Here is a 23,220-nt window from a genome sequence, read left to right as displayed (position 1 = left end):
CCTACTTCCCACTGCCGCCTCTTCCGCCCCTGGGGCCGGTGGCCTGAGGGAACCACTCGGGTGATGGGCACGGGCAGCCCTGTGTCGGGGCCTCCGCGGTCACCCCTGTACACTGCCATGGCGGGAGAAGTGAGGCTGCGGGACAAGTCCAGGTTTTGTTGGGCGCGAGGGTTGGCAGAGCTGGTAGATGGCGATAAAGCTGCGGCCTCCCCGAGAGGCCCCGGGCCGGCTGTCCCTCAGAGCAAGCTTCACCGCCCCACCCAGGGGGGAGTCGAGGCTGAAGAGTGAGACGTTCCAGGGGGCGTTAGGTCATCTTCGGCCCTTGGCTACACTAGTCCCGGTTTTCAATCCAGCCAACGCGGGATAGTTTGATTTAAAATGTACGCTACTTAATAGTGCATCTGAAACACTGACATCTCCTAATTCATGCTAAAGTCTCGGGCAGGTGGCAGGTCTATAGGCAATGCAAACCAGTGGATGTTAATATAAACAATTATTGGCTGAAACCTGGATTGTTGGCGATTCCTGAGGACCAGTTCATAACCCCTGGTTTTGGCACAGTCATTAAACAGAACAAGAGAAATGTACAAACAGTTTATTTTTAAATGTAAGTTTTAAAAAGAAAAAACTTTTAACAATACAACAATGTTTATTTTGCATGTCACCTTGTTACAGTGATCATCCATTTGAAAAACACTTTACAGTACAAAGTATCAGAGAGTAGCCGTGTTAGTCTGTATCCACAAAAACAACAAGGAGTCCCATGGCTCCTTAAAGACTAACAGATTTATTTGGGCATAAGCTTTCATGGGTAATAAATCCACTTCTTCCTAAACCCACTTCTTCAGATGCATGAAGAAGTGGGTCTTTTACCCACAAAAGCTTAAATAAATGCCCAAATAAATCTGTTAGTCTTTAAGGTGCCACCAGACTCCTCATTATAGTACAAATATTATTTGGTTTGTATATTGTTACCTTTATTACATTTACAGCAAACTAAAGTAAACAGATTCCAAAATAAATACTTTATTTTTACATTCATTTAATGTATTGTGTTTTAAGTTAACTGAATTTAATTTAATTAATTTGAAAATAAACCATACATAAAAAATTCAGATTCCACATTTATTTTAATATCTAATTTAAGTTTCACATTTTATTCATGTGCTTTATTATATTGCCATGCAGCCCCCTTTGCTGTTCTTATAATTTCTTTGGGTGGCTCTAACTTGAAACATGGCTCAGGATTTGCCAGCTTCACTTGAAAAAAACAGGGGACAGTGTCCCATCTAGTCCAAGGCTGGGTCTGAATGGTGTCTTAATTTTTGAACAAGACTGAACACTCTCTCTTCTCCTGCATTTAAGTGTGGGTAAAACTAAGATAAGCCTGGCAACCCTACTCTGTAATGGAAACTTGAGAAGACCACTAGGGCTTTTGCCATTGCTAAGATATACCCCCAGTGTCCATCCTGTATTGCACAGTATTGTTATCTGTGTCACTTTGTAGTGCTGCCTCCTCCCATACACACTGAGGGATCTCCGATTTGTGCATCAACTGATAATCAACAAACTCCTCTTCTTCAAACAGCTTCTCTATCTCAGGTAACCTGCTCTTAAGAACCTACAATGAAAGAGATGCCATAAACTCCCTAGGCAGTTTATTCCAGTGCTTAACTACCCTTACAGCTAAGAAGTTTTTCTTGATGTCCAACCTAGACATCCTTTGCCAAAATTTAAGCCCATTGTTTTTTGTCCTATCCTCAGAGGTTAATGAGAACAATTTTTCTCCCACCTTGTAACAACCGTTTATATACTTGAAAAGTGTTATGTCCCCGCTCAGTCGTCTCTTCTCCAGACTAAACAAACCCATTTATTTCAATCTTTCCTCATAGATCGTGCTTTCTAGACTTAAAATCTTTTTTGTTGCTCTCCTCTGGACTTTCTCCAATTTGTTCACATCTTTCCTCAAATGTGGTACCCAGAACTGGACATAATACTCTGGTTGCAGCCATATTAGTGTAGAGTAGAGCAGAAGAATTACTTCTAGCATCTTGCTTTCAACACTCCTTTTAATACATCCCAGAATGATGTTTGCTTTTGCTTTTTTTTTTTTGCAACAGTGTTACGCTGTTGACTCATATTTAGCTTGTGATCTGCTATGACCCCCAGATCCCTTTCTGCAGTACTCCTTCTCAGGCAGTCATTTCCCATTTTGTACGTGTGCAACTGATTGTTCCTTACTAAGTGGAGTACTTTGCATTTGTCCTTATTGAATTTCATCCTATTTACTTCAGACCATTTCTCCAGTTTATCCCGATCATTTTGAATTTTAATCCTATCCTCCAAAGCACTTGCAACCCCTACCAGTTTGGTATTGTCCGCAAACTTTATAAGTGTACGCTCTCTGCCATTATCTAAATCATTGATGAAGATATTGAACAGAACCAGGCCCCGGACTGATCTCTGCAGGACCCCACTTGATATGCCCTTCCAACTTGATTGTGAAACACTGATAACTACTCTCTGGGAACAGTTTTCCAACCAGTTATGCACTCACCTTATAGTAGCTCCATGTAGGTTATATTTCCCTAGTTTGTTTATGAAAAGGTCATGCGAGACAATATCAAAAGCCCCACTAAAGTCAAGATACCACATCTGCTGCTTCCCTCCCATCCACAAGGCTTGTTACCTTGTCGAAGAAAGCTATTAGGATGGTTTGACACAATTTGTTCTTGATAAATCTATGTTGACTGTCAATTATCACCTTCTAGGTGCTTGCAAATTGATTGCTTAATTATTTGCTCCATTATCTTTCCGGGTACAGATGTTAAGATGACTTCTCTGTAATTTCCCAGGTTGTCCTTATTCCCCTTTTGATAGATGAGGCAAATATAGGCCATTTTCCAGTCCTCTGGAATCTCTCTCATCTTCCATGACTTTTCAAAGATAATCACTCAGATATCTCCTCAGTCAGCTCCCTGAGTAGTCTAGGATATTCATGCCTGTCAAGGTTCCTCCCCCACTCTGAACTCTAGGGTACAGATGTGGGGACCTGCATGAAAAAACCCCCTAAGCTTATCTTTACCAGCTTAGGTCAAAACTTCCCCAAGGTACAAAATATTACACCCGTTATCCTTGGAATGGCCGCTACCACCACCAAACTAATACTGGTTACTGGGGAAGAGCTGTTTGGACGCGTCTTTCCCCCCAAAATACTTCCCAAAACCTTGCACCCCACTTCCTGGACAAGGTTTGGTAAAAGCCTCACCAATTTGCCTAGGTGACTACAGACCCAGACCCTTGGATCTGAAGAACAATGAACAATCCTCCCAACACTTGCACCCCCCCTTTCCTGGGAAATGTTGGATAAAAAGCCTCACCAATTTGCATAGGTGACCACAGACCCAAACCCTTGGATCTGAGAACAATGAAAAAGCATTCAGTGTTTTACAAGAAGACTTTTAATAAAAATAGCAGTAAATAGAAATAAAGAAATCCCCCCTGTAAAATCAGGATGGTAGATATCTTACAGGGTAATTAGATTCAAAAACATAGAGAACCCCTCTAGGCAAAACCTTAAGTTACAAAAAAGATACACAGACAGAAATAGTTATTCTATTCAGCACAATTCTTTTCTCAGCCATTTAAAGAAATCATAATCTAACATATACCTAGCTAGATTACTTACTAAAAGTTCTAAGACTCCATTCCTGTTCTGTCTCTGGCAAGAGCAGCACACAGACAGACCCAAACCCTTTGTTTGTCTCCCTCCTCCCAGCTTTTGAAAGTATCTTGTCTCCTCATTGGTCATTTTGGTCAGGTGCCAGCGAGGTTACCTTTAGCTTCTTAACCCTTTACGGGTGAGAGGAGCTTTCCCCTGGCCAGGAGGGATTTCAAAGGGGTTTACCCTTCCCTTTATATTTATGACACGCCCCCCAAATCTCAGCTAGGGTGAAACACTGGCTGGGATTTCTTCCTGGAGCTCTAGGAAAAACAGAGTTAATAAGACACATGCATCTCTAAACATACTACCAAGTACATAAAGACTAACAATAATTTCCACATCTCAAGGACGATTTTAACCAGTTGATTCTGGGAAACTTTGACGGGAGAGTGCATCAGCCACTTTGTTAGAAGCTCCTGAGATGTGTTGGACGTCAAAATCAAAATCTTGGAGAGCTAAACTCCACCGAAGAAGTTTTTTGTTAGTTTCCTTGACGGTGTGAAGCCACTTCAGTGCAGCATGGTCGGTTTGCAGGTGGAAACGCCGTCCCCAAACATATGGGCGTAGCTTTTCCAGAGCGTAGACAATGGCATAACATTCTTTTTCAGTGACTGACCAGTTGCTTTCCCTCTCAGACAGTTTTTTGCTGAGAAACACTACAGGGTGGAATTCTTGATCAGGTCCTTTCTGCATTAAAACTGCTCCCACACCACGCTCGGATGCATCTGTGGTTACTAGGAACGGTTTGTCAAAGTCTGGGGCCCTTAGTACAGGGTCAGACATGAGTGTCGCTTTAAGCTTGTTAAAGGCCTTCTGACACTTTCCGGTCCACTGAACAGCATTTGGCTGTTTCTTTTTGGTTAGGTCTGTCAGTGGGGCAGCGATTTGGCTGTAGTGCGGTACAAATCGTCTGTAATAACCGGCCAAGCCTAAGAAGGATTGAACCTGTTTCTTTGACTTTGGGACAGGCCACTTTTGGATAGCATCCACTTTGGCCTGTAGGGGGCTGATAGTTCCTTGACCCACCTGGTGTCCAAGGTAAGTCACTCTGTTTAGGCCTATTTGACACTTCTTAGCCTTAACAGTTAGTCCTGCCTCCCTTATGCGCTCAAGGACTTTTTGTAGATGTTCCAGGTGGTCTGCCCAGGAATCCGAAAATATGGCCACATCGTCAAGGTAGGCGACTGCATATTCTCCTAATCCCGCTAGGAGACCATCTACAAGTCTTTGGAAAGTGGCGGGTGCATTTCGCAGCCCGAAAGGGAGTACATTAAATTCATACAGCCCGAGATGTGCGATGAAGGCTGACCTTTCCTTGGCAGATTCATCTAGCGGTACCTGCCAGTACCCCTTGGTTAAGTCCAAGGTAGAGATGAACTGGGCCCGTCCCAGTTTCTCATCTGTGCGTGGCATTGGATAGTTGTCTGGGCGAGTTACAGCATTTAGCTTACGGTAGTCCACGCAAAAATGTATTTCCCCATCTGGTTTGGGAACTAGAACCACTGGAGATGCCCATGCGCTGCCAGAGGGGCGGATTACCCCCATCTGTAACATATCCTGGATCTCCCGTTCTATAGCAGTTTTAGCTTGAGGAGACACCCGGTAAGGTTGGACCCTAATTGGGTGAGCATTACCTGTGTCAATGGAGTGGTATGCCCGTTCAGTCAGTCCTGGGGTGGCTGAGAACGTTGGCGCGTAGCTAGTGCACAGCTCCTGGATCTGCTGTCGCTGCATACGCCCAAGGGTCATGGAGAGGTTCACCTCTTCCACACCACCACCACATTTCCCTTCGTAGTAGACACCTTTGGGCCACTCAGCGTCGTCTCTTCCGTGGGCTGTAAACTGACAAACCTTTAATTCTCTGGAATAAAAGGGCTTTAGAGAATTAATATGGTACACCTTAGGCTTTCGGTTGGAGGTGGGGAATGCTATGAGATAATTAACAGCTCCCAGGCGCTCCTGGACCGTGAATGGCCCTTCCCACGATGCTTCCATTTTATGGGCCTGGAGCGCCTTTAAGACCATGACCTGGTCTCCTACTTTGAAGGAACGCTCTCTGGCATGTTTATTATACCAGGCTTTTTGCTCTTTTTGAGCATCCTGTAAGTTTTCTCTAGCAAGGGCTAAAGAGGTTCGGAGGGTGTTCTGTAGGTTGGTTACAAAGTCCAGAATGTTAGTTCCTGGAGAAGGTGTAAATCCCTCCCATTGCTGCTTCACCAACTGCAATGGCCCCTTAACCTCACGGCCATATACAAGTTCAAATGGGGAAAACCCTAAACTGGGATGTGGTACAGCTCTGTAGGCAAAGAGCAACTGCTGCAACACTAGGTCCCAATCATTGGAGTGCTCATTTACAAATTTACGTATCATGGCCCCCAAAGTTCCATTAAACTTCTCCACCATGCCATTTGTTTGATGGTGGTAAGGAGTGGCAACCAAGTGATTTACCCCATGAGCTTCCCAAAGGTTTTTCATAGTTCCTGCCAGGAAATTAGTCCCTGCATCTGTGAGGATGTCGGAGGGCCAACCTACCCTGGCAAAAATGTCTGCTAGTGCCTGGCACACACTTTTAGCCCTGGTGTTGCTTAGAGCTACTGCTTCTGGCCATCGGGTGGCAAAATCCATGAAAGTCAGTATGTACTGCTTTCCTCTGGGTGTCTTTTTCGGAAAAGGACCCAGAATATCCACAGCTACTCGCTGAAATGGAACTTCAATGATGGGGAGTGGCTGGAGAGGGGCTTTGACCTGGTCTTGGGGTTTTCCCACTCTTTGGCACACCTCACAAGACTGGACATAGGTAGAAACATCCTTGCCCATTCCCTCCCAGTGGAATGACCCCCCCAAACGGTCTTTGGTCCTGTTCACCCCAGCATGGCCACTAGGGTGATCATGGGCTAAGCTCAAGAGCTTGGCCCGGTATTTAGTTGGAACTACCAACTGTCTCTGAGGATGCCAGTCTTCCTGGTGTCCACCAGAAAGAGTTTCCTTGTATAAAAGTCCTCTTTCTACAACAAACCTGGATCGATTAGAAGAGCTGAGAGGCGGTGGGTTGCTCCGTGCCGCCGTCCAAGCTCTCTGGAGGCTTTCATCTGCTTCCTGTTCGGTCTGGAACTGTTCCCTTGATGCTGGGGACATCAGTTCCTCATGGGATTGTGGACCTAGGCTTGGTCCCTCTGGAAGCGATATAGGGGATGGAGCTGTTTCTGTTGACTGTGAACCGCTCTCCGCTGGTGCACTATGTTGGGATTCAGGCTCCGGCTGAGCCTCTTGTGTAGGGTTATCGGCTGCTGCCAGTTCAGGTTCGGTGGGGCCTTCTGGTGTTGAGGTTGCAAGTACTGGATTCAGTGCTGACACGGGGTCTGGTGTTGGTTGTTCGGCTGGTTCCGGTTCTAGGACTGGTTCCGTCTGGGTCTCTGGGACTGGATCCACTACTGCTGTTGCAGACATTGGCCTGGGGTCCGGGTCCATCACCTCTGACTGGGTCCTGATAGAAGTTTCCGGAACAGAGCTAGGCCTCACGGCTTGTTTAGCCTGGCTGCGGGTGACCATTCCCACCCTCTTGGCCTGCTTCACATGATTGGCCAAGTCCTCCCCCAACAGCATGGGGATGGGATAATCATCATAGACTGCAAAAGTCCACATTCCTGACCAGCCCTTGTACTGGACAGGCAACTTGGCTGTAGGCAAATTGAAAGAGTTGGACTTGAAGGGTTGAATCGTCACTTGGATCTCTGGGTTGATTAAATTGGGGTCCACTAAGGAAGCATGGATAGCTGACACTTGTGCTCCGGTGTCCCTCCACGCGGTGACCTTCTTCCCGCCCACACTCACAGTTTCCCTCCGCTCCAAGGGTATCTGGGAGGTATCTGGGCCTGTGGACCTCTGGTGTGATTCCGGTGCAATGAACTGTAATCTGTTGGGGTTCTTGGGGCAGTTGGCCTTTACATGCCCCAGCTCGTTACACTTAAAACATCGTCCAGCTGACGGGTCACTGGGGCGAGGAGGGTTGCTGGAGAACGGGGTGGTGGGACGATAAGGGGTCTGGAGGGTTCTTTGGGAGGTAGGTGGGGCTTTGGGCGGCCCCCGGTAATAAGGTGTGGTCTGGGGTGGTCCCTTCTGGTCTCCGCTCCAACTGCGACCAGTTTTCTTCTTCTCTGCCACCTCCACCCATCTGGCTCCAATCTCTCCTGCCTCAATTACAGTTTTGGGTTTCCCATCTAGGATGTATCTTTCTATTTCCTCAGGAACACCCTCTAAGAATTGTTCCATTTGCATTAGGAAGGGCAAATTTACTGGAGATTCAACACTTGCTCCTGATATCCAGGCATCCCAATGTTTCACAATGTGGTAGGCATGTCGGGTAAATGACATGTCTGGTTTCCACCTTAGGGCTCTGAACCTCCGACGAGACTGCTCGGGTGTTATCCCCATTCTGACTCTCGCCTTGGATTTAAACAGTTCATACTTGTTCATGTGTTCTTTAGGCATTTCAGCTGCCACCTCAGCTAAGGGTCCACTGAGCTGCGGCCTCAGCTCTACCATGTATTGGTCAGTAGAGATGTTGTACCCAAGGCAGGCCCTTTCAAAGTTTTCTAAGAAGGCCTCAGTATCATCACCTGCCTTGTAGGTGGGGAACTTTCTGGGATGGGAAGTGGTACCTGGAGAAGGATTGCTAGGGTTTGTTGGTATATTCTGCTGGGCCTTTATCCTCTCCTCCTCCTCCACATGCTTCCTCTCTTTTTCCTTCTCCTCCTCCTCCACATGCTTCCTCTCTTTTTCCTTCTCCTCCTCCTCCACATGCTTCCTCTCTTTTTCCTTCTCCTCCTCCACATGCTTCCTCTCTTTTTCCTTCTCCTCCTCCACATGCTTCCTTGCCTCCATTTCCCTCTTGTGGGCAGCCTCCTGTACCTCCTTCTCCAGCCGCATGAGTTCTATCTGTCTTTCATGTTCCCTTTGTCTTTCCTCAGCCTGAAATTTGGCTAATTCCAGCTGTAGTTGAGCTGAGGATTTGGTCATTCTAACCTCTCTGTTTTTAACTAACTTTACACCTGAGGTTTAGAAATAAACAAACAAAACTTGGCTGTAAAATTTTGCTGTGCTGCAATAGAATACCTATTCTCTGATAGTGATTGTCAGCCTACAGAAAAAGACAATTCCCTTGTCTCTGCTCTGGGCCCAAATTAAAGCAAAAAACCTCCAACTGCTTGGAAACCTGCTTACCCAGCCCAAAGAAAAAGCAAATGGGTAGAACACACACCCCCTATTTACTTTTAGGAAGAAAAGAAAAAAAAACCTCTGGATTGGAAGATTTCCCTGCAGGAGTTAAGTACCCTGCCTCCAGGCAAAAAAAACCTGCAATTCACAAGATAATCCCCTTTTGTCTCTGCTTGGCCACAAAGCAGAGAGAAACCAAGCTGCTTTCAGTTTCAAAGCTGCTTTCTGGACTTTCTTTCCAAAGAAAAAAAAATTTTCCTTTTTAAAATCTGTATTTCTAGTTCAAAAAATCTCAACTGGATCTCAAATGATTTCAGGTTAATCCCACCACTGTGCCACCATGTCAAGGTTCCTCCCCCACTCTGAACTCTAGGGTACAGATGTGGGGACCTGCATGAAAAAACCCCCTAAGCTTATCTTTACCAGCTTAGGTCAAAACTTCCCCAAGGTACAAAATATTACACCCGTTATCCTTGGAATGGCCGCTACCACCACCAAACTAATACTGGTTACTGGGGAAGAGCTGTTTGGACGCGTCTTTCCCCCCAAAATACTTCCCAAAACCTTGCACCCCACTTCCTGGACAAGGTTTGGTAAAAGCCTCACCAATTTGCCTAGGTGACTACAGACCCAGACCCTTGGATCTGAAGAACAATGAACAATCCTCCCAACACTTGCACCCCCCCTTTCCTGGGAAATGTTGGATAAAAAGCCTCACCAATTTGCATAGGTGACCACAGACCCAAACCCTTGGATCTGAGAACAATGAAAAAGCATTCAGTGTTTTACAAGAAGACTTTTAATAAAAATAGCAGTAAATAGAAATAAAGAAATCCCCCCTGTAAAATCAGGATGGTAGATATCTTACAGGGTAATTAGATTCAAAAACATAGAGAACCCCTCTAGGCAAAACCTTAAGTTACAAAAAAGATACACAGACAGAAATAGTTATTCTATTCAGCACAATTCTTTTCTCAGCCATTTAAAGAAATCATAATCTAACATATACCTAGCTAGATTACTTACTAAAAGTTCTAAGACTCCATTCCTGTTCTGTCTCTGGCAAGAGCAGCACACAGACAGACCCAAACCCTTTGTTTGTCTCCCTCCTCCCAGCTTTTGAAAGTATCTTGTCTCCTCATTGGTCATTTTGGTCAGGTGCCAGCGAGGTTACCTTTAGCTTCTTAACCCTTTACGGGTGAGAGGAGCTTTCCCCTGGCCAGGAGGGATTTCAAAGGGGTTTACCCTTCCCTTTATATTTATGACAATGCCATATTAAATAGTTTCACATTTAAAAAATAAGGAAATCCAAAAATCATTGCCATACAAACTAAAACTTACTCCTGAGGGAATTCTGCACCAAAAAATTAAAAATTCAGTGCCAAAAAATAAAAATTTTGCACACAATATTGTAAAATTCTGCAAATGTTATTTGTCAAATAAATGTGGAGGCTCCAGCATGGCAGTGGGGAGCACAGGCCACTGGCTGCACCCTGCAACACCTCCCCCACCCATGACACAGGTAGCTTTTCTGCACGATATTACTGGTCACTTGAATTCCCTCAACTTGCAGCTCCCGACAGACTTAACAGGAAAGATGTTACACTTTCCCACACTGCATGTTGTTGCTGCAAATGAAACTTCAATGAAAACGATGCAAGAATTCGTAAATAATCTGATCAAAAATTTTAAAATGTGATTTGAGAATTTTAAAATTCCAAAGGATTTGCTTTTATTTGTTTGTGATCTGTTTGTTGTCTCTACCAATGGGCCTTGCCCTTCTGAAGCAAAGAACGTTCTTGATTCAACTGTTGAAGGTGCCTTTCAATTCGAAATTTTAAGGCTCCAGAGCTCAGATGTCTTGAAGACAAAATTGAGAGAAGTAGGACTTTGTGATTTCTGGACTCAATATGCTGACCAATTTCAAAATAGCCAGAATCTAGCTATCTGTCTTTTAACAATGTTTGGTTCAACATACCTCTGAAAATCTGAGTTTTCTACCATAAACATTATTAAAAAACCAACATTGCAATCGCCTGGCAGATTAGCATCTCCACCAGTGCATGCCCCTTGCCCTGACCTCCTACAAACCTCTCTTCACAAAGTTTGCCAGAGATCATCGATACCACTTCTCCAATTAGAGGTTGCCACAAACACGGGTAATAATTTTGATCTTTGTTAAAATATAGGAACACTAATACTTATGTTGCAATCAAGGTCTTTATTTATTGGCACCTGAAGTGTGGTTGTTTTGGGGTGGGGTTTTTTTTTCGGGTCATCAGCCTTCTGCACAAATGGCCCCCTTTGTGTCATAAAATTCTCAAATCAGCCCACGGATAGATCTAATTGAGTATCAATGCAGATGCCTTCTTTTGTTCCAAATGCTCTTCCCCTTACTCACCTGCCAAAACTTCCAGCTTTCCCTAGAGAGTTTCTAAAATTTAGTTATGCATTCTGAATGTAAATGGAGGGACAATATTCAATGTCAAAAAGAGATAAAAAGAATAATATGCTACATGATCAATTATTAATTTTCATAGTCACTTACCTAAACTTCAGTAATTTTTACCCCAAAATATTGGAGTAATCCATGCAATCCCACTTCTGCCACAGCCATGTAAACTTGGGGACCTTGCTGCAGAAGTCAGCTCCAACTTGCTGTAGAGTATGGTAATAAGACAGCAGTGCTCATTACGGAGCCAGCATGCCCACTACAGTATTGTTTATAGCTAGGGAGATGGAGATATGGTTTGCACTTGAAAGGTGAAAAACATAGTACCTCTGAATCCACTCCCTAGCCATAACTTTCCAGTAAGGGAGATCTGGAGACGTATACTATTGGATCACTGGTATCTAGACAACATGAAGGTGAAAAAGTTGGTGGATAATATACAGTGATACTCCCACAGTTTCTACCAATGGTACAGCTACATCAGAGTTTGCAGTGGTGAGGGATCTGCAGAAAAAGTTTTGTTTAGACCCAGCCTAAAACCTGGCAGAGGATCATTGAATGGCTGCTTTTCCTTTCAAGCAGCTGATCCAATCCGTCAGATTACAAATATGTATTATCATTCATTCCTCTGAAGAATTAGCAGTAACAACAAACAACTTCTTGTGTTCCCAGGGGATGCTCGACCCCCGCTCCACCCCATACCCTGCCCCCTCTCCACCGCTTCCCCAAGTCCCCACCGTTGCCCCACCTCTTCTTGCCCTCACTCCTTCCCCTCCCCTTTGTACCTCCTGCACGCCACTGAACAGCTGATCCATGGCACATGGGAGGCACGGAGGGAGGAGCTGATTGGCAAGCCACTCGGGGGGAGGGGAGAAAGCGCTGATCCACAGAGCTGCTGAGCATCTACTATTTTTTTCCCCCATGGGGGCTTCAGACCTATAGCACCCACGGAGTCAGCATCTATGACAACAAGTGCAGTTATTTTTAAGAGGAACATAATATTATACTGGAGCACATCAACTAGCAAGTTACAGAATGTCTTATTTGTATAGAAGTGATAATAAATTGCACAGGACAAAAATTTGAAAAAGTCATTTTTATGTTTTTAAAGGTGTTACTAACAAATATTTAAAAGTAAGATTAAGTCTGTCTCCTTTTAAAAAAAATTATTCACATAACATAGGTGTTTGTGTATTGATTAATATACAGACACCTGATCTAACTCCATTAAAATCAATTGAAATTTATTTCAACAGTTGTTGGATCAGGCATTAAATGCCTAAGTGATGTGCTTTAACTAAAATGTGTAATATTTGGAATAACTAGTTTAATAAACTGTCAATACATTATTTCCATGTCTTAATGTATTTTGTGTTGCAGTTGCCTGACAGTAAACTGAGATTTTGAAAGTTAAGAAAAAGGCCTTGGATAGAATCCTGGCTTGTTTATACAGAAGATAAGGAGAACTAACTTCTACATGTACTTTTTCTATTGCCCAAAAGGGAACAAAAGATCCTAGCTATCATGTCTAAAATGAAGTAACCTTGCAGGCTTATCTAAGAATGTTATGTATTCCTTAACCTTGTCAGTCATAAAATAGTTATAAATGTACCAGATATTATAAGGGACACTGACAACTTAAGTTTGGCTCAAAATTTAGCTTTGTTTAAAAAAAAAAAGTTTACAAGAACCTAGGAGTAGTAACCTTTCCATTATTTTTTTCTGAACTACACTGAAGTTAAACAAACATTCCTTGCAGTGTTTTTGCAGTTTTTACAGTTTTTATTGTGGTGTAAAGAGAAATTGACCATAAAAAAGTGGAATCGATCTTACTGATTTTCTTTGTCCAAGTTGTGATACAAAAAGTAAAGAAGCAGCAAATTTAGGGTCAGAGTCTGACACCCTTTATTCCTATTGAAATCAGTGTGAATACTCATGGAGTAAGGTCCTGCTCAATACAAGGAAGGGCGGCAGAGTAATAAATTAGTTGGGTTTCCTAATCTAAGTTACTTTAATAACCAAAGTATTTATACTACAGGTAAGGATATTTGTTCATATAGGATTTTAAGTTGACTAATCATTTAATTTCAAGTCTTAAAACCATCTGCTATTTTTCCTATTATGCTATAATATATTAAACAACTCTGAAACAGAGTAGGATGTATATTGAGCATTACTGTTGGCAGCTAACTGGAAAAACAGGTTCTAATCTGCACTACAGTGGTAGCAATTTTGCTCTTGATATTTAAGGGTCACCATCAACTTGGTTACTCCTATTTTTGTCTGGAAAAAATTTACCTCCTATTGTTAGTAATAGGACCTAAGATTACTATGAACTTGTCTAGGCTAGAGACATTTACCATGCTTGGACATATTCTCCTCCCCGCGCCTTAATTGCTTGTTCCCCTTCACAGCCACACACAGAAGTCCTCCAATCAGTTACCAACCACGCTGGAATATTAGATAATAAGTGGTACTTATCTCCAAAAAAATTGGTGGCTATGTGGAGGATAAAAACAATATACAGGAGTTAAGGAATGACTAATTCACAATGATTTTTGCCTCAGCTATTTATGTGAACACATTTCATTGGCACAAATGGTGGGCTGTCAGCTTTCTCAGAACTGACAGACCCATCAGTCAGTGAGCCTCCTTTAATTCACTAGCTGAGAGTTCCCGCTGTTCCTTCTCTGCCACGTCCACAGGTTTGTCCAATCACGGCTCCCATTGGCAGCGGTTCGCCGCTCCAGGCCAATGGGGGCTGCGGGAAGCAGCGCGGGCTGAGGGATGTGCTGGCCGCCCTTCCCACAGCCCCCATTGGCCTGGAGTGGCGAACCGCAGCCAGTGGGAGCCGCGATCGGACATGGCAGGTAAACAAACCGGCCCGGCCCGCCCGGGGCTTTCCCTGAACAAGCGGTGAACCAGCTTTGAGAGCCACTGCCCTAGGCCTTTGGCCCTTCTGTTCCTCCTACAATATCGCCTTTACTCTGTCACGTGTCTTACGCTGCAAACAGCAATCCAGCAGCCAGCTCAGGGAGTTTGAAGAGGGTAGGTGGCAGGGGCATTGATGAAGGCCTGGAAGTTGGAGGCAGGCATTTTTAAGGGCAGCACGATGTGTCTAGTTAGTTTCAATCCTTCCATTGTACAGAATGTCATTTTCCCCTGTTCTTGCTAACCTTTCACAGGACAGCTGGAGGAGAAGCATTTTTTTTTTTTTTTAATATAGGAAGTGTGATTGTAAGGTTGCAACAATAGGTAGAGGAAACTAGTTGACTGCAGTGTTCTTTCAATTAGAAACTACTGGAGAGCTCATTGTCTATCTTGAGGCCTGCACCTTGAGTTGCTAAAAATTGCTTAGAGTCAGCTCCAGTTATGGGACTAGCCTTTGATCAAACCCTATCCATGGTTCTAAAGTGTCTCTCTCACTTGTCTCACAACTGAAGTAAAGTAAGTGCTATGTTTGTGAAACAACTGACAGTTCTGCTGACTTTACAGTCCAGAGAGCTGCCAATATTCAGTTTTCCGAACCAACTGCCTGAGCAAATTAAACTCTATCTCTAGCTACGTCTATAGTAGGGCTTTTGCCCATGCAGAAATGCTGTGAAAAACAAAAGAAGTCATCCCCCTAACAGACATTACTATACTGGCAGAAATTTCTAGAGCAAATCTGGCCTTCGTCACTTTAAAATTCAAGTGCATCACTCCTTTTGTGAGCATTCCTTGTGTTTCTGTGTCCTCTAAATAAGATGGAATTCAATATTTTGTATACCCTTGAACTGGAGGATTCTGAAGTATTAGTGCCTCATCCTTGAGTTTGTCATTAATTATATTGTCTAATCTGCTGCATATTCAGTGTTTAGCTATTCTTATCCTATTGACAATAGCAATTTTTAATCCTTTAACTTCATTCGTAAATAGAATTTGCCTTATTTGAATACCAAAAATGTTCAATGAGAAACTGACACAGAGAGTGCCTTTTAGAGGGGGAGAAAGGAATAAAAATCTGAGTGTTAGACATGTATTCAGACTCCCTTTCTGTATGATGGATACCTATTTCACATTTATGAGAGACTTGCAAAGTAGAGAGTGTCTGAAGTTAAGCTGCTAGGTTTGGTTTTGGGTCTCTAAGCGGACCCAATTTTCAAGAATGCTGAACACCCAAAAGCTCCTAGTTAGATGTCTCAAAAGTGGCTTTAATACCCTGATCCAAAGCCCATGGAGACACCACAAGCCTAACTTTTGGCACCCATTCTCTAAGTAGAAAAAAAAACCTGTCCGTGAACATTGGTTGTTCATTATTTTCCAGGAATTCAGCAATTTCATGGAGAGGTTAAGTTTACTGCATATTTCTACAACTTTGAAATAATAGAGATATTGAAAATTCTGATAGCGTGAGTGTGTCTGCAGGACTGGATTTCATTTTAGCTCTATGGGACCTCTGAAGATTGTACATAATTAACCAGTCCTCCTATTTGGTTCCTATTTTTACATGCCATTGAGAATGCTGGTGATTAGTGCAATATTTATTGCTATAAGTAATAGCCTGTTCTTTCTGTTTGTTTTAGTGAACCAGCATGTGCAAGAAATAAATAAAGCTATATGTATTAGGGCTACTATTTTGCAAGATGTTGCATAGATTATAAACTGGCTTCCTGGGAAGAGGCAGCTAACGAGCGCTGTACTTAGGTCTGTCAAAGCTGATACGGCAATCACAAACATGTGTTACACTTCTTGTGGATCATCTCCACATGGTGCAGCTGTTGTCTTAGCCAAAGAAAATGCAGACCCGAGGGAAACAAATTTAATTCAGCTAGGGTGACTTCCGCTAAAAGAGTGTTTTAAGAAAAACAGGTGTCTATGGTTGTTTGTTGCAGTCTTCTCGTATTGCTAGGAAGTCTGTTCTAAAGACTTGAGCCTATTAGTCATCATCTCTTACACTGTGATTTTTAGATAGTGTCTTTCAGTGGAGGTAATGGATTCCAGAAAGCTTGTTTGTGTATGTGTAATTTAGCATTAAGAAATCCAGAATAGCATTAACCTTTTCATGTAAATTCAGACATTGTAGTTTTCTTTGTCACCGTTATTTGGGTTCCTTAGCCTTACATTTTGCTGAATCAATAAATGCATATATTGGTCCAGATCCACAGGTGGTATAAGTCAGCAGCTGAGCTACACTGATTTACACCAGTGTGGGTCTTGCCTGTTGTGTTCAGTTTCTATGCTAAGTGTCAGTTACAAAAATAATTAGTCTCTAAAACTAGTCTGTTTAAGCTACTAAAAAGATATTATTCACCATTCTGTTTCTGGAGGAGAGAGCTTATCCTACCTATTTAAAATACCATCTCCAGTTTTGTTCTGCATTCAAATAGGATCTGCATTCCTTGTTCCAAAATGCACATCAGATTGGGAAGTATTAGTAGTCTGGCACTTAGTAGCGACTTTGGTAGCCTTACCAGTATTACAGGTGGCCATACACCTAGTACTATTGTGACAGCCACAATCTTAACTAATATACTGAGATTTGAACTGGGAACATCCAGCCCTAGAAGCTGAAACTGCTACAGCTTGAGCTAAAGCTCTACAGCTGGCAAGTGTAATAACTCATTTGTAGATTGTCACAGATTGGCACCTGTGACACACTCACCAGTAGGTTACACAAGACTCTTGCAAGGCTGAAGAGAATAGCTTTTCCACCAAGCTACTGACCAACACTTCTCTCCCTCAGCAAAAGTGCTGATCAAACCAGCACTCCACACTCAGTACCATAACTATTTCCAGGTGATCTCTCTGCCTGCCGAGTCATATAAAGTTATCAGCCCTTCCCCCCAACATACAGTGGGTCTAGGAAAGCCTCTTATCTTTACTGTGTGAGTGTAGCTATAGTCCCAGTATAGTCTTGCTGGTAAGTACCATAGCTCTCCAGCTAAAGCAAAATTCCTTCCATTCTGGGGTAACAGAAGTCCATAGAAAGCAAGAAATTCAAATCAAAAGTGATCGTTCATCTAGATCTCCTCATGCTCCACTACAGTTTCCCTTTTAGGGCAATGTGGGGCAGGGGGCGGGTTTCTGTCAATACAGCAATGCCCTCAAGATCCCTCAGAGTCCAAGTGGAGCTTTCATACCCTCCCTCTTCCATGAGCATCAGGCTCCAAATAATAAAAAAAACAAACATCAGATGTTACCATAAGCTCTTCCTGCTTCCCTTCGTACAAGGCTACCTCCTTACAGCTATGGAAGTCCCTGACTTTGGTCAACTATATTATCCACAACACCATATTATCAGAGTGCCTTACCCATCTGTCTTTTTAGGCTTCTTCTCAGGCTTTCCCTGGCCTTTAGATTGGATACCCAGAGCTCTTATTAGTTTCCTCATTTTGCATGAAATTCTGGTCCATTGATGTCAACGGGAAAGCTCTCATTAAATTAAGCAGGGCCAATACTTCACCCCTTGTATATATCTCTGCAAACAGAGATAACTCCTACCTCTTCACCCACCATTACTGAGAGTGAGCTTCCCAGTAGCCTACAACAAACATCAGTTAGAGTAACTACCACTCCCAGAATTCCACTCATTCTGGGTTGACACCAAATGCCAGATAGATTTGGACCTGAATTATATCCCAAAGGCCAGCAAGCTGTATAACAGTGAAAGAAGCAAATAACCACCTGAAAACCACTTTGAAACAACTGAAAACCTGTGACAGAGTGTGGAGAAGCAGCTGCAGAAGGAAGCGTCTGTTCTCAGTGCAGCCATTACTGGCACTTCAACTTTTACCATATGTCCAAGTATTACATTTTGACATGTGGATTTGAGAAAGAGTTTTGCTACATCTTGAGTAGGACTGTAGTCATGCTTCTGCCTGATGGTAGCACTAAGCAGTCCTGGTGCAGTGAACAGTAGAAACCTGAATTTAAGAATTGTTTCTTACTTTTCAGGACAGTGGAGTTCATGGTTAGGTTGTGCTTCAGGGAGAGGCTGAAAGCAATCTTCTTTGGATGCCTTCTGCTGACTGATTTTCAGAAAATCACTGGCTGTCTTCTCTAGGAGGAGGCCTTTGGATGATCTTCATAATTGTGGGAATTTACAAGATAGATGAGTACATCAAAAATAGTAGGAAAAATGACATGCCTTTAGAAACTAGCCAGATCAACCTTCAAATAAAGATCAAGGCCCCCTGTCACTGAAGAAGAAGAAGAAAAATGTAAGCACAAGTTAGAAACTGACAGGCACTCTGTAACCACAGTCTCATGGGAAACAAAAGCACCAGTGGGACGAGGCCAACCATAAACAGGAATCTAAATGAGCCCATGAAACATTACATGCATTTTGTGGGAGCCTATACAAACTTTCACTCATGATGCTGCAGACAGTTGTCTATTTACTTATGGTTTTAATTTGATTCCTAATGATGAAATCTAAGGCCATCCTGCCTAAAGGTGTGTTTTTATGGGCCCCTTGGTTGCCTGAACTTGGACCATCTTTCATCTCAGTGCAGCATGGGACTGGAGTTCTGCATCTCAGGCTTTCAGTTAGCTATGATTTGATCCTAAGAGTTTAGATAATTCTGTGCAGACCATGTCTGGCAATTTTCATGGAACTGGATACAGTGCTCAGTTTGAGAAACTTCATCTGCTGACAACACTATTATTGCTATATAGTCAGAAGAGATGATTAGCTTCTACAGTGTGGATGAATTTGAGAATATAGTACAGGGAGAAACTTGAACTGCAGGAGTATTTAGTCAGGTGACCTTGTTCAGTTACCAAAAACAAATAGAAAAAAAACCCCAACAACAACCCCTGATGACTGAACTATTACAGTCAGAGAACTCTAGATAATATTTCATCTCTACTAAGAGACTACCAGTGGCCAAGGCCCCACTCCTGCTCCCAGCAGAACATTTCTGCTTGCACGTGAAACTCTGATGGTGACAAATACCCAATCCAAGGATCACTGATCAGAACAGAAAGCTATCCTTTCATGATGTTAACATCAGCAGGTTTGCAGTGTAGGCGACTTCACTGCTGAAAAGACAGAAGACCTGGACTTCCAACAAAGAATTAGAGGAGATGGCCCTCAGCTGTGTCTTCATTTAGGTGGAGTTTGAGAGAAGTGTTTGTGTCCCTAGCCCCAAGACCAAGCTCTGCAGGGGAGCACAAAGACTATGCATTTTGTCCCACATCACCACATATAGGTCACATTAACAAAAAAAAAAAAATGTAAAGCCACAGCAGGCCAATCAGCTGCTCTGGGACTCTGCCAATAGGAAGTCAGGGACGGAACCTCAAACTGGGGTTAGGCTTCATGGGTCCTGGATAAGCAATTGTCAACAGGCTGGTAAATGGAGGGTTGGCACATAGCTGCTTCTGCAGCTCTGGGTTCAAGGTCACACAAGCTTATATGTGCTGGAACTAGGGGTGCTGGCTGTGCAGCAGCACTCCCTTGCTTGAAGTGGTTTCCATCATATAAATGGTTTACAGTTTGGTTCAATGGCTCTCAGCACCCCACTATACAAATTGTTCCAGCACCACTCCACAAGCTTTGCTCTGCCATCTGTATTTCATATCAACTTCCTTTCATAAAGTGAATCCTTGGCTTAATGTCTCAATATTGTCAAAATATTGACGATACATGGTAAAAATCTGTGGAAAATAGGGTAAAAACATTCATTTCAAAATCTCTGATTTGACTTTGATTATATCAGCCATTTGTTGACCAAACAATCACTTTCAACTACTATCACATTGAGAGTCCAGTCTCTTAAAAATTGACTATTTTAATCTGAACTGATTTTAAAAAATGAGTAACTACATTCAAAAAACTGGAATTTAGTTTTAGGAAATCACAGCTGCAATAATAAGATGGAAATCTGACACCCTCTAAGTTGAAGGTGGTGAGGATTAAAAGGTATGGAATTAGAAAAAACCTTGCACTGCTGAACAGAATATACCACATAAATCAATGACTAACCTTGGCTAGGCTTTGCCTTATAGAACTACGCAGCATTGCAGCTTCACAGTTATCAGTATTTGTCATCTTGAGCACCAGTAGACACACCAGATGCAAAAGAGAGGCCCAGAGGGAAAATGGGGGATGATGAGAAGAAAGTTAATAAAAGAGTGTACATTGTCACTGAAGTTGATATGAAACAGGACTTCTGTAATATTTCAAGGGACATATATATATATATGGACAAAAGCTGTTGGAAATATGCCTTTGACATAAAAATGTGCCTGATTAAAAAGAATGCAGATAAGAATTAAGTAGAGAGCAGCTGGAACTTTGATTACAGTTGTGTTTTCTTCTGGATGTTTATTCCTATATCACATGTGCAGCTGCTTTTATCTACTCTTTAGAAGTTCTTGTAGATTTGGGGAACCATTAGCTATAAAGTAAACATCAGCTCCATTCCGTTTTTATATATCTTCTCTCTGACATTAGGAAAAACAAAACAAAACACAAGATTAGTCTAATGCTGAACTGGATCAGACTTAGACTGTGTCTACTGTGGATTTGTACCACTTTAGTCTTCGCCCATGATATTGTTTATGGGAGCTCCAGTATTTCTCACATTTTTATTTAATGGTATACATCTAAAGGCTCTAGAAATAACACTTTTTCTGGGGAACGTGGAATTTTCTTCTTTATCCATTTTAAAGTGAGCTGACTTTAAGTATTCCTACACTACTTATGGTACTTACATGGCCCCAATATCCGTTCACACCCTCATAGGTTTCAATATCTAGCACTTCTTATTTAATAAATTATAGACATTATGCTTTGAATAAAATAGGACTGCAGTTTTTGTTGTTTTACTTTAACTAATTTTGTTATTGTATTTGTTTAAGAGCTCTCTCCTTGGGAACTAGAGAAAGGTCGAGGTTAACCTTGTTTAACCTTAACTAATGAAGCTCTGCTGTGCTCTCATTTTCAGAACTCAGACATGTGGGAGATGCTGCTGAGGCAACAGACTGTCATGCCAACTCCCCATAAAGTAAGTGCATTGCTGAGTGTGTATGTATATATAGCAATGATTCACCACTTCCTCCTCATACAATGGCCTTCGTAGGCTGATAGAGTGATTTGGGACCTAGCTCTCTGGCCAAACTCACCAACAGCGCTCCACTTTCAGGGTAAACAAAGAGTCCAAGCTCAAGATAACATTTGTCCTTCTCCAGGCTCAGGAATCCGTCAGGCCTCTGTGGCTTCAATAGTTTCTTCTTTGGCCCTCTCCAGGCTCACTCAATAGTCCTTTCCTACAAGGGTCTGTCTTGGTCTCTGCCCTATTGATACATGTGGGCTTCCTCTCACACTCTCAGAAGCCCCTGGAATCTCTAAACAAGGACTGGGACTAACACTGGTCCTCCAGGCCACACCAGAGGTGCATTGACCACGGCCTCTTTCTTACCTTACTTCATTCCTCCCTGGCATTTTTCTGTGCTACTATGTCTCTTCATGGGCCTTTTCTACTTCACCTGCTGAGCACAGTGTTTCCCCAGCTCTCTTGAAGAAAAGCCCCACACCAGGTCTGACCACTTTCCCAGCAAGAAACTGCTCTCTACATTGAGGAAAGTTTCTTTTTATGTCTCCCAGGAGGCCTAGTTCTTAGTCACCTGCTATCTCAGTCTCACAATTGTGGAGCAGGAGAAACCAGTCACAAGTCAGAGATGGGACTTGAATTCCTTAAAGGTCCAGCTGATGTTTTGTTTGCCAACTAACCTTTGTGTTTTTCAGATTAAACACTGTGAAGCAAAATGAAAACAGCAAACACTCTGCAATGTTTTTGATAAAGTTGTGTTTTTCATTCTATTTCTGTGTTCTTTGCTGTTCTGGGGGTTGGGATGGCAGCCCTGGGAAGAGTGGCCAAAGCAACTGAGTACTATCTCAACAGGCCTCTATTCAGCTGTGACAGGTGATGGAGCCAGTTTTCTGAGTTGTCAAAGCTGCAGATGAAGGGAAGGCAGTGGGAGCAGAATAAGGTATGGGCACAAGATGAATATGGTTAGGGCTTCCAATCCTTGTGTCACGTGTTGATGTCAGCGTGACAGATATTGCAACCACATGCTGTATCTTTAGGGACCAAACTGTATTAAATTTATGAATGTTTTATGTTTATTGTGGGCCAGGGATTGTATGCAGCTCTCAGGGAGAAGGATTACCACAGCTTCTCCAGGAACTGAAACCAAAGGGGAGTGATTACTACAGTCCCAGAGACTGTAAACTGCTCCAGAGAAGTACTACCTCCAGTTGCATATGCCACTTGCATATACCAGTTTAAGGCAGTCCCAGAGGAGAAGTGAAGGACAAAGAAAGAATCTGGGAGATAAAGGCTGAGTTTGGGAAAACTCAGGATCTTCTGTTTGATTCGACAAAGAGGCAGGACCTCGAGTCCAAGGGAGACCCCAGCCCTTCTTGAATGGTTGTAAAGACTTTAGCCAACTAGGTTCCGTAAGACTGGTGGGTGATTGCTGGAATGGTTACTGTGAGTTTAAATCTGTTCATTGTTTCTTACATGTTTTCTCTGAAATGCTTTTGCCGTGAAAATAAATGTACTTTGCTTTGGAAGACATGTGTGGTCACTGATAAAAACACTGTCATTGTCCTCTGAGAGAAAGAATGAACAGGGGCTAGCGTTTAGGCAAACTGGCTTGCTGGGGGTATCACCATGTAAGGCAGAGAGCAGTGTCACTTTAAAACCCCCAGTTAGGAGGAAAAGAGACACAGGTCTCCACCCAAGAGAGGTGACAGCAGGGAGCCTGAAACCTTAAGTGGGTGCCCTCAAGGGACCATGGCAGGGGAATACAGGTGCAGTTATCCCTGAAACTGTGA

At 42.9% G+C, this 23,220-nt stretch overlaps 1 long non-coding RNA gene across 1 annotated transcript; it reads left to right on the top strand.

Moving 5' to 3' along the window:
- Window positions 1-3: 3 nt before the first annotated feature.
- On the top strand, window positions 4-22,947 carry LOC142070742 (uncharacterized). Its single transcript, XR_012666691.1, has 3 exons — window positions 4-607; window positions 21,326-22,370; window positions 22,518-22,947. It is a non-coding gene; the product is annotated as an uncharacterized LOC142070742 (long non-coding RNA).
- Window positions 22,948-23,220: the final 273 nt, after the last annotated feature.

This window comes from Caretta caretta, chromosome 2 (genome assembly GCF_965140235.1).
Source record: "Caretta caretta isolate rCarCar2 chromosome 2, rCarCar1.hap1, whole genome shotgun sequence".
NCBI classification, from domain to species: Eukaryota; Metazoa; Chordata; order Testudines; family Cheloniidae; genus Caretta; species Caretta caretta.
This window is presented reverse-complemented; position numbering and strand designations above follow the sequence as displayed.